The sequence below is a fragment of the Brassica napus genome, chromosome C5 (assembly GCF_020379485.1).
Source record: "Brassica napus cultivar Da-Ae chromosome C5, Da-Ae, whole genome shotgun sequence".
Lineage (NCBI taxonomy): Eukaryota > Viridiplantae > Streptophyta > Magnoliopsida > Brassicales > Brassicaceae > Brassica > Brassica napus.
The window spans coordinates 47,141,655-47,151,896 of record NC_063448.1 but is presented as its reverse complement, the minus strand read 5'-3'; the positions used below and the strand labels follow the sequence as shown (position 1 = coordinate 47,151,896).

General features: G+C 39.1%; 1 pseudogene; it reads right to left on the bottom strand.

The window, feature by feature from the left end:
- Nucleotides 1-1,534: 1,534 nt before the first annotated feature.
- Nucleotides 1,535-3,612, bottom strand: LOC106398947 (annotated as a pseudogene).
- Nucleotides 3,613-10,242: the final 6,630 nt, after the last annotated feature.

Here is a 10,242-nt window from a genome sequence, read left to right as displayed (position 1 = left end):
TTCATATATACATTTCACAATTAAATGCATACTTTATATGGTAATTATTTTACTAATTCCATATATACATAATAATTAATTCCATATTAACTAACCTACCTTATATGATTTTTTCTCTTATTAATTCTCTATCTAACTTTAAATAGTTAATGAAAAATATTGTTTTAAAATCTATATAATTGTATTTTTATTATTTATAAGTAATAACTAAAAAAAGTTACAAAAAAAACATTTATATAATATATAGATTAATATATAAATATATTATGCTACATATATTTTCATATAAATAATAGTCCAATGTAAATTCAGTATGATAAATGTTAAAAAGTAGAAAATATATAAGACCATATATTTTAAACAATATATACAACCATTTAGTTATGCATTATCATAAAATTTTGATTCATAAAAATAAAAATACATTTGTGTGGATATACATATCATATTTTTAGAATATGGATGATACAATTGATGGTTTACAAAATAAAACAAAATTACTCAATATAAACTATAAAATTATTGTGTTTAGAAATGTTATATTAAACCATTATTTTTTTTTTAACGCTGATTTATTACGATCTTACAATTATGATATAGGAAAGATTACATAGACGATTCGACAACCGACAATACTACCTGCCTTATGAAGACCTACGCCTAACTGCATCACATGAGCCGTCCTATGAAGATCCACGCCTGACCAGATTTACTTGCACCATGTTGAAGATCCCTTGCAAGTCTTTCCTCTGTAGTCTGCATAATTGTTTAATAAACCGCTCTCTCCGGGACTTGAAACCTGGATTTTCTACAATCTGCAATAAATTGCATAGTCTGGGATTCGAACCCCAGACCTGAGTGTAGAAGCCTTTAAACCTTAACCAATAGGTTACGGTGCTTCCACATATTAAACCATTATTTAAACGGGTAAATTTTAAAACATATTATCATTTATAAAAAATAAAAACAAACGTCCGCCCGATCAAGCTGTAGTTTACTATGGTTGAATGACCTCATTTTCTTCTTTATCATTATCCATCCCATTAAAGAGTTGTTTACACTCTGACCCGACGCGTAAATAAACTTACATAAATAATGACGTACGTTGACCAAACAATTTATTACTTGCTTATGACATGATCTATCTTATCCACCGATAACATGATTGCTCTTGACGCCTTCGAATGGTAATTTGGTGGTAAGTTCCTAGATAATCACAATTTGATTTTTTTTTTTGGAGCAAATCACTATTTAAAATTATGGCAGATTAGTTACCAAAACAAAAGCTATTACACTGATTTATTGATTATGGTTATTAGTGTTACAAGTTTAATGTGTCACACCATCAAGAACTGATATCAGTTGTTGTTCTTTTTTGTCAATTTTGTTATATATTAGTTATTTATGCACGTAGAAAATTTACGAAGTTCATGCATTACATAATATGATAATACATACCCATTACACAACTCACAGTTTTTTCTTAACATCAAAATCCACAAAACCCATACTCTTGCGCGGATATATCTCGCATTCAAGATGAGGATCGAGTGCTCGGAGGAGAAGATGAGGAGGAAGAAGAGAAAGGCTCTTGATCAGCGCACGATATCACGAGGACCAGCTCCTTCTCTTCCAACTCCCATAAGATCTAAATGATACAAGTAGTGAGAGATAATGTTATCATCTCATCGTTATCAAACCCCGTGTTGCACATCTGCTCGCCGTACAGGACGTTTATGGTGGTTCCAAAGCCAGGAGACCGATTTGCCGCCGTGTTATTCTTCTTCGTTTTCCATTTTCCGACGAACACATTATGCGCCGACAGTACATGCTTCCTCGGCGGCGTCATCCACCGCCAGATAGCAGCTTGAAACGCCAACGTTGAGTCGTTAAATCTCGTGATACTCTGGATGACTCCGTAGGTCCACTTTCAACGCCTCCCCGGTTTGACCAAATTGTAATTTCTAAACCAGACCAACAAAATCGAAATTGTGTTAAGAAATTAAAAGTTAGACTGAACCGGAAGTCGTTTTGATTGCCATAGTGGCGGATCTACAGCATGAGTAGGAGGGGCAACTGTCCACCATAAAATTTTAAAATTAGTGTATTTTGATACTGATTTTTATGATGTCCCGATTGATAATTCAAAATTATAAATGTATTAGACTGTATTTTATAGTTCTGCCCTGTAGTAGTAGACCGTGGTAGTACGAAACTCCAGGGGTACATGGATACGTTAATTTATAGTAGTCGTCACAATAAAATTGATCAGGACTCATCTCCTTGTTGTAACACAACCCCCAAGCCAATGGTCCACCCGTCGCAACACCGTACCCGCCTTTAAACCGAAATAACAATACCGGTTAATTACTAGCGGTTCAGTTACCCGATAACATTTAATAAAACGGTTTAGCTATAATTTTCATGAAGTTTTGCTTCCAACGTGACCAAGAAAGGCAGCGACTTCCTTCATTCCTTGAAGTTTATCACCGGCGGTATCCAAGCCAAGAGGCTGATACTCAGCAGCGGCGTTGATGAATGATCGGTAATCCCAAAAACCGACAGCGTGAGCGACTGCCGACAGGGCTGTTTTGTTTGGAGATTAGATTCTCGAACCGATATGTCTCAAAAAAGTCGAAGATTGTATGGTTACAACAAAACTCGGACCATCCTTTACATTCCCATCATTTGTCGCATAAATGTGTTCCTTCTACGATCTTTAATTTACTAGAGGCCTTTTAGATGAGCTCGAAGAATCGGAGTCTTCGGCATTGGCTAAGAAGCAGCAGGAATAGTTGGTTGATCAAAATTTTGTCTTTATCTTCTTATACTTCAGTCATTTAGATTCTCGTTTGTATAAATATAACAAAAAAGTTTATTTAGAGTGGTTTCGTGTTCGTTTTAGGTGGAACTGGGTTACGATCGAGAGTTTGGTGGTAGGAGAAGAGTTTCTTTTGGTGGGTTTTTTTTTGCTTGGTATAATTTGAAGTTTCTTAATTAGAGTGGAAGGTGAAGATGTAAGATGTCTGCTCTGAAGTAGTCGCTGACGTAGTTGCTGAAGCAGACGTCGGGTTAAGTGGTGAAGACCATGTGGAGTCAAGATGCTGAGCTGGAGTCGTGTAGACTTGGAGAGCAAGGGAGTATCTTGGAGATATGGAAAGAAGAATAAACTTGAGGAGCAAGTTTATGACTTAAAGAAAGATGAATAAGTGCATTCCAAGAAAAGGAAAGTTGCACTTATTGTTATGGAAGATGTCCATACATGTTGCCTTGGAGACTAGGGTTTCGGGAACATGGAGAATAACTATAAGATAGCGATGGGTCGTCTGTATAGAGACAGAGACACAGAGGCTGATCTTATAGAGAGAGAGAAGCTCTTGGAAGTGTTCTGGGTCGTGCTGAAGCAGTGGCTGAAGTACTTGACGGAGAAGAGACATAAGCGGGTAGCTTAGGATCTTTCAGTAGCGTGTGTTAGGGTGTTAACACTGACGTGTAAAAGCTGAATTAAGCAGATCTTGTAATAAATTGTTTAAGGAGATTCTAATAAAGCTTTGGTGTGCTTGTGTGATTTGTCTCTTGAGTTATCTTCTGCATTATCAATTGTGGTGTCATCTTTGCACTAACAAGTGGTATCAGAGCGGGACACCTAAGTTATCGGTGTAATCCTGAAGGTGAAGATGGACACGATTATTTCTGTGCAGAAGGCGACCGTGTTGAATGCGGACCAGTATGATCATTGGAAGGATCACATGAAGCAGATGATTCGAGGAATCAATGAAGATGCTTGGACAGCTGTGGAGATTGGTTGGGAGGAGCCTACCATAGTCACATGAGGTGAGAAGAAACCTAAGCCAAAAGAGGATTGGTCAGAGGCAGAACGCAATGCATCAAAATTTAATGCAAAGGCGTTGTCGGTGATTTTTGAAGCTGTTGGAGCAGAGCAGTTTCAGCTGATTCATGGGAGTACTTCGGCTAAAGAGGCGTGGGAGATCCTGCTGAATTCGTTTGAAGGAGATGAGAGTGTCAAGAGGACATATCTAGATCATCTTGGTTCGCAGTTTGAGAATCTCAGGTGGTCTGATAATGATTCTGTAGCGAGCTTCAGTGCCAAACTCAGTGCTATGGCGCATGAAGCATTTGTACTTGGGAAGAAGTACAAAGATAAGAAGCTTGTAAAGAAGTTACAACGCTGTCTTCCAACAAAATTTGGAGCTCACAAGGCAGTCTTACAGATGACTACAAACACGGATGAGCTCAAGTTTGACAAGCTTGTGGGTATGCTGAAGGCACAAGAGATGGAGACAGACAGTAGTTCAGTCTCTACATCAAGCAGTGCGCCAAGGAGTGTGGCACTTGTAGCTGACAAAGATACTAATAGGTTTCAGATGATTGAAGATGACATTGGTATGCTGGTCAGAAATTTTGGTAAGATGAATTCTTCTGGTGGGAGGAATCAGTATGGTCGCCAGGGAGGTGATCGTGACAATGACAGAAGGAGAGAAAATCTCAAGTGCTATGAGTGTGGAGGCGTTGGTCATATAAGGGCTGACTGTCCTGTAGCACAACAAAGAGAACTTAAGTGTTCTGAGTGCAAAGGTGTTGGACACACACGACGTGAATGTCCAAACTCAAAGAAGGAGAAAGGAGTTCCATTGTTGTCGTCTGATGATTCAGAGTCTGAAGAAGATGGAAAGGTGATAAAGAACCTTGTTGCATTTGGTGCACGCAAGGAGGGATCTATTAAGTCCTCTGATTCAGATCTCAGCACAGATGATGAGGAGTATCATGTGCTGCTTAACAAGTGGTTGAGGGTCAAGGATCAGAATCTGAGATTGGAGGATATGGCTCAGAAGCAGAACGAGTTGCTTGAAGAACTTCATGAAGAACTTGTGGCTGTGAATGAGAAGAATGAGTCTCTTGAGCAGGAAAATAACAAGCTGAGGAAAGTTGCTATTGGTGAACAAGAGAGAGCAAGGATGCTGGAACGTGATTTGGCTGACAATCACAAACAGATCAGGATGCTCAACAGTGGATCTAAGGAGTTGGATAAGATACTCTCGATGGGTCAACCAGCCAAGGCGAATTGGGGACTGAGATATCGAGGAGCTGAGAGTACTAAGGAAGTACAACAGAAGGGGCTATCACATTTCGTGCATGGGAGCACATCAAAAAGTGGAGCCAAAGGAGCTTGTCAGGAAGTACGTCGGGACGTACGACATGAAGTAAGGCAGAAAGTTCTACAGCGCGCAGCTGTGAGTAACAAGCCGAAAGTAGTACATCAGTGCAACAACATGAAGGTCAGACAGGAGGTTCTGAAGCATGGTTGTGCAGCTGGTACAAGGAAGGAGACTGATCGGTGCATCAGCAACTGTGTCAGGCCAAGCAAGAAGCAACATCAGATGTGCTGTTGGTTCTATGGGAAGGTTGGACACAAGAAGGTGAAGTGTTTTGCTCGTGAGAAGAGCATAAACATGGCCAAGAAGGTGAACAAGACGTTCACTAAGCCCATGAGGGTTGAAGAGGTGTCCTTAGCCAAGAGTGGCTTACTTGATGAGATCAAGGATGAGACATCAGAAGATGGATGCAGCTCTGTTAGGAGTGATCTTCAGGAAGATCAAGAAGCATCAAGCGTGGAGTCAGGACATGGAGTTGTCTGTGGCACAAAGGGGAAGGAGATCGAAGTGCGTCAGGAAGTGGTGCGAGATGATCTTCAGGGGTGTGAAATCACTCCAAGACAATATCAACGAGTGCAGAGGGCACTCGGTGCGGATGGGGAAGGGCTCATGGTCAAGGAGACGACACATGAAGGTAGCCAGGTCCTCAACAGAAGTGGGTCGAGAGGTAGCTCGACAGGTGCGTCAGATCGTGATGCAGTACTTGTTATTCCGCTACAGCAGGGGCTGTGTCATGATTATACATGAAGAAACAGATGGTAGCTCTGTAAAGCTTGACATCTAAGTATCTGTTTTAGCTTAGTATGCAATCAAGCAGGGGGAGAATGGTGATATTCTGATACAGAGGATGCATATCTCATGGGGGAGAAAAGCATGGTGTGGTGCACATCTCGTGGGGGAGAAAAGCACATTTGGTATGAAAGTTTCCAGGTGAGGAACGTGGTTGCTGAACCAGAAGAGTGTTGTGCTTGATCGGCACACAAAGCTAAAAGGGGGAGATTGAAGATGTAAGATGCCTGCCCTGAAGTAGTCGCTGACGTAGTTGCTGAAGCAGACGTTGGGTTAAGTGGTGAAGACCATGTGGAGTCAAGATGCTGAGCTGGAGTCGTGTAGACTTGAAGAGCAAGGGAGTATCTTGGAGATATGGAAAGAGGAATAAACTTGAGGAGCAAGTTTATGACTTAAAGAAAGAGGAATAAGTGCATTCCAAGAAAAGGAAAGTTGCACTTATTGTTATGGAAGATGTCCATACATGTTGCCTTGGAGACTAGGGTTTCGGAAACATGGAGAATAACTATAAGATAGCTATGGGGTCGTCTGTATAGAGACAGAGACACAGAGGCTGATCTTATAGAAAGAGAGAAGCTCTTGGAAGTGTTCTGGGTCGTGCTGAAGCAGTGGCTGAAGTACTTGACGGAGAAGAGACATAAGCGGGTAGCTTAGGATCTTTCAGTAGCGTATGTTAGGGTGTTAACATTGACGTGTAAAAGCTGAATTAAACAGATCTTGTAATAGATTGTTTAAGGAGATTCTAATAAAGCTTTGGTGTGGTTGTGTGATTTGTCTCTTGAGTTATCTTCTGTATTATCAATTGTGGTCTCATCTTTGCACTAACAGAAGGTACGCTGTGAGTGAAAGTTTTTAAAATATGCATATACTTCTCAATGTGCATATGTGCATATCTTAGCTTATTGCATTGGTCTCCATTTAAGTTCTCATTTTTCTATAAGGTAAAACCTTGATCTTGAATCAAATTAAGGGAGGCTATGTCTCTTCCTACTCTTTTGGTGATTATTATTAGTTTGGGGGCTTCTCTTCCGATAAGTTTGGGGACTCCACTTTGGCTGCTTGCTGATGTCACGCTTTGTTTCACTTGTCCGGCTAGAGTTAGGTAAGTAGTAGGTTTGGCTATAATAATATACCACAAACAAAAGTTGTACAAGTTGTAATTTCGATGGTTTTATAAAAGAGACAACAACTCAAGTGGTAACTCCCTCGTTGTCCCATGCATGTACTCAAGTTCAACCCAACTTCATCTATATTTCTTTTGTTATTTTATATGATTATGTCCCATGTGATAATATGTTTTAGGCCCAAATATGTTTAGATCCACCCATGCACGTACCTATGGTTTACTTATTGGAAGGTGTAAAATGATTTCCCACAGATGATGCATATATTTTAATATTCTATTTTGTATCCTCTCATTTTTAAAATACATAATTATACGTACTCGCAATACCAGATTTAATATGAGAAATTTTATTTTATGAGCATATATGTTATAACTATTTTTCTAACCAAAATGAAATAACAAATAATTTCCACTTTTTAAAAAAATATTAAATATTTATTCGAATGTATGTATACTTTTTTCATTTTGAAAAGTGTAGTTTGAGTGGAAGCCTCCACTACAAGAAAACAACAAGGATACTGAGGGAAAACATCGTCGGAATTTCGTCGGAATAACGTTATTCCGACGACATACCGACGAAACAAGTCCTCGGAAATAATTCCTCGGAATTTTTTCTTTCCTCGGAAATCCCTCGAAATTTTCCGACGGAATTCCGAGGAAACAAATTTCCGAGGAAATTCCGAGGATCACTAGTTTGTCGGAAATCTCCTCGGAATATACCGAGGGAGAACTTCGTCGGGATATTTCCTCGGAACTTCATCGATCGATGCTTTTTTGGACATATACTCATCGATCGATCCGTTTATAAAAAAACGTTCGGAATATACCGAGGGACATCTTCCTCGGAATATTCCGAGGAACATGTTCCTCGGTATATTCCGAGGAACGTGTCCCTCGGTATATTCCGAGGAAAAGTGTCCCTCGGTATATTCCGAGGAAGATGTCCCTCGGTATATTCCGAGGAAGATGTCCCTCGGTATATTCCGAACATTATTTTACAAACAGATCGATCGATGGATGTATGTTCAAAAACGCATCGATCGATCGAGTAAAAAATATAATTAATTTCCTCGGAATGCAAAAAATATTATTTTTTTTAAAAAAATAAAATTTTTGAAATTTAAATTCGAAAATATAAAATTAAAATTAAAATTGAAATCATATTAATTAATATACAAAGTTTCACAAATAAAAATAAAACATTCCGAGTTTTTGGAAAAAAAAAAAAACTACGGGTCTGGCACGTCCGGGAACACCTCGTTCGGGTACATCCTCTGCATCATCTCCATCATTTGCTGGTTCAGCCTCCTCTGTGCCTCATAGCCCGCCTGCTGAGCCGCCATCTGGGTCTCCAACAAAGATATGCGGTCATCCTTGTCCTTCAACTGAGCCGTAAGTACTTCTGGATCAACAAAGGGCGGTGGTGCAGAAGAAGGAGGAACCGACCGGGTGCGACGACCCAAACCGACCAAACGTCCCTTCTTCTTTGGAACCGACTGAATAGAAAATAGCCAAATTTACAAATTTAAACCAAAAAATAAATGAATTGAACTTTAAAAAAAAGAACTTAGGACCAGGACAAGTTGGTCGAAGCCGTCGAAGCGTCATCCTCGGTTTGAAGCTGAGACACTTTGTCTACCACCTGAGTTTGGACCAGGTCGACCACGTCACTCACAAGACCGTCATCAATCTGGCCGGTCTTCTTGTTGGTATAAGCCCTCCTCATTAGGGCGAGATCATCAACCGGCTCGCCATCATTTTCTTCCGCCTTGAAAAAAAAACATAAATTAAAGAAACATTAGAAATTAGAAGAAATGCACAATAAATTAAAATTCTGAAACTCAAATAATTGAAGAAAAAGCGGTTGAACTTACCATGCGATCTCCCAGAGTGGCAATAGATTGAGCACCCAAGTTATGCTTGTAGATGCCCTTCCCTTTACGGTCGCTCCTGCGGTTGGTGGAGTTGGTGGAAGAAGTTTCTTTCGTCTCTTCCTTATCCCAATGCGCACACAACTCCTTCCAGACCGTGTCGTTCATCGACTTTGGGACCTTTTAATAAAAAAGAAAAAAAAATAGTTTAATAAATAAAAAAATAGTTTAATAAATTAAAAAATTGTTTAATAACTTAAATCGAACCTTATTGATTTCCCACTTCTTCTTCCACTCGTGGATCTGTTTCCCATAGTTGTCCATAACTTTATGGACGAAATGATGATAGATAAAGAGCGTCTCATCGGAATTCCAGTTGAACTCTTGCTGGAAAAAAAACACAATTAGTAGAAAATTTATATTAAAGATTAAAAATATAAGTAAAAAATTAGAATACTTACCGCTAACTGACGAAACCACAGAACCTGTTTGTTGGTAGGGAAGTGAGTGAAAGTCGGATGTCCCCTGTCGAGGGCCGAGTACATCATACGGTTGATCCATGCGCTGATCCCGTTCCCGGATCGGTTGAACCTAATAAAAAGAACAAACGGTTAATAATGAATACAAATTTAAAGAAAAAAAAATTATTAATTACTATGTTTGACCCCGTCCATGTGGATACGGAGTGAGATACGGAAGATGGTCACGACCGGGCTGTTGATCCAACTCCGCAACACTCATCACTCCCGGAGGATCCGGAGGAACAGGAGCGGATGCAGCAGCGGGAGCAAGAGGAGCAGGAGCGGGTGCAGCAGAGGGAGATGTATGGTTGGAGCTGTGGGGCGAAGGGGATCCTGAAAATGGCTGGAATCCCGAGACTGGCTCCCCGTACCACCACGACCACGACGCTGTCGAGGCCGGGTCTGATCATCATGAGACCTGTAAATTAAAAATATATATTTAATAAATACAGAAATATATAAACTAATTTTTTTTAAAAAAAATCCCAAATAATAGTTTTTAATCACAAAAAAAGATTTATAGATATTAAAAATATTTAATAAATATATAAAAATAGTTCTAATAAACAAAAATAGTTTTAATAAATAAAAAATAGTTTAATAATTACAAAAAATAGTTTTAATAATATATATATATATATTTTTTTTTTTTTAAATCCCAAATAATAGTTTTTAATCACAAAAAAGTTTTATAGATATTAAAAATGTTTTGTAAAATCCAAAAAATCGAATTTATATACAAAAAAGATTTTGTAAAATCC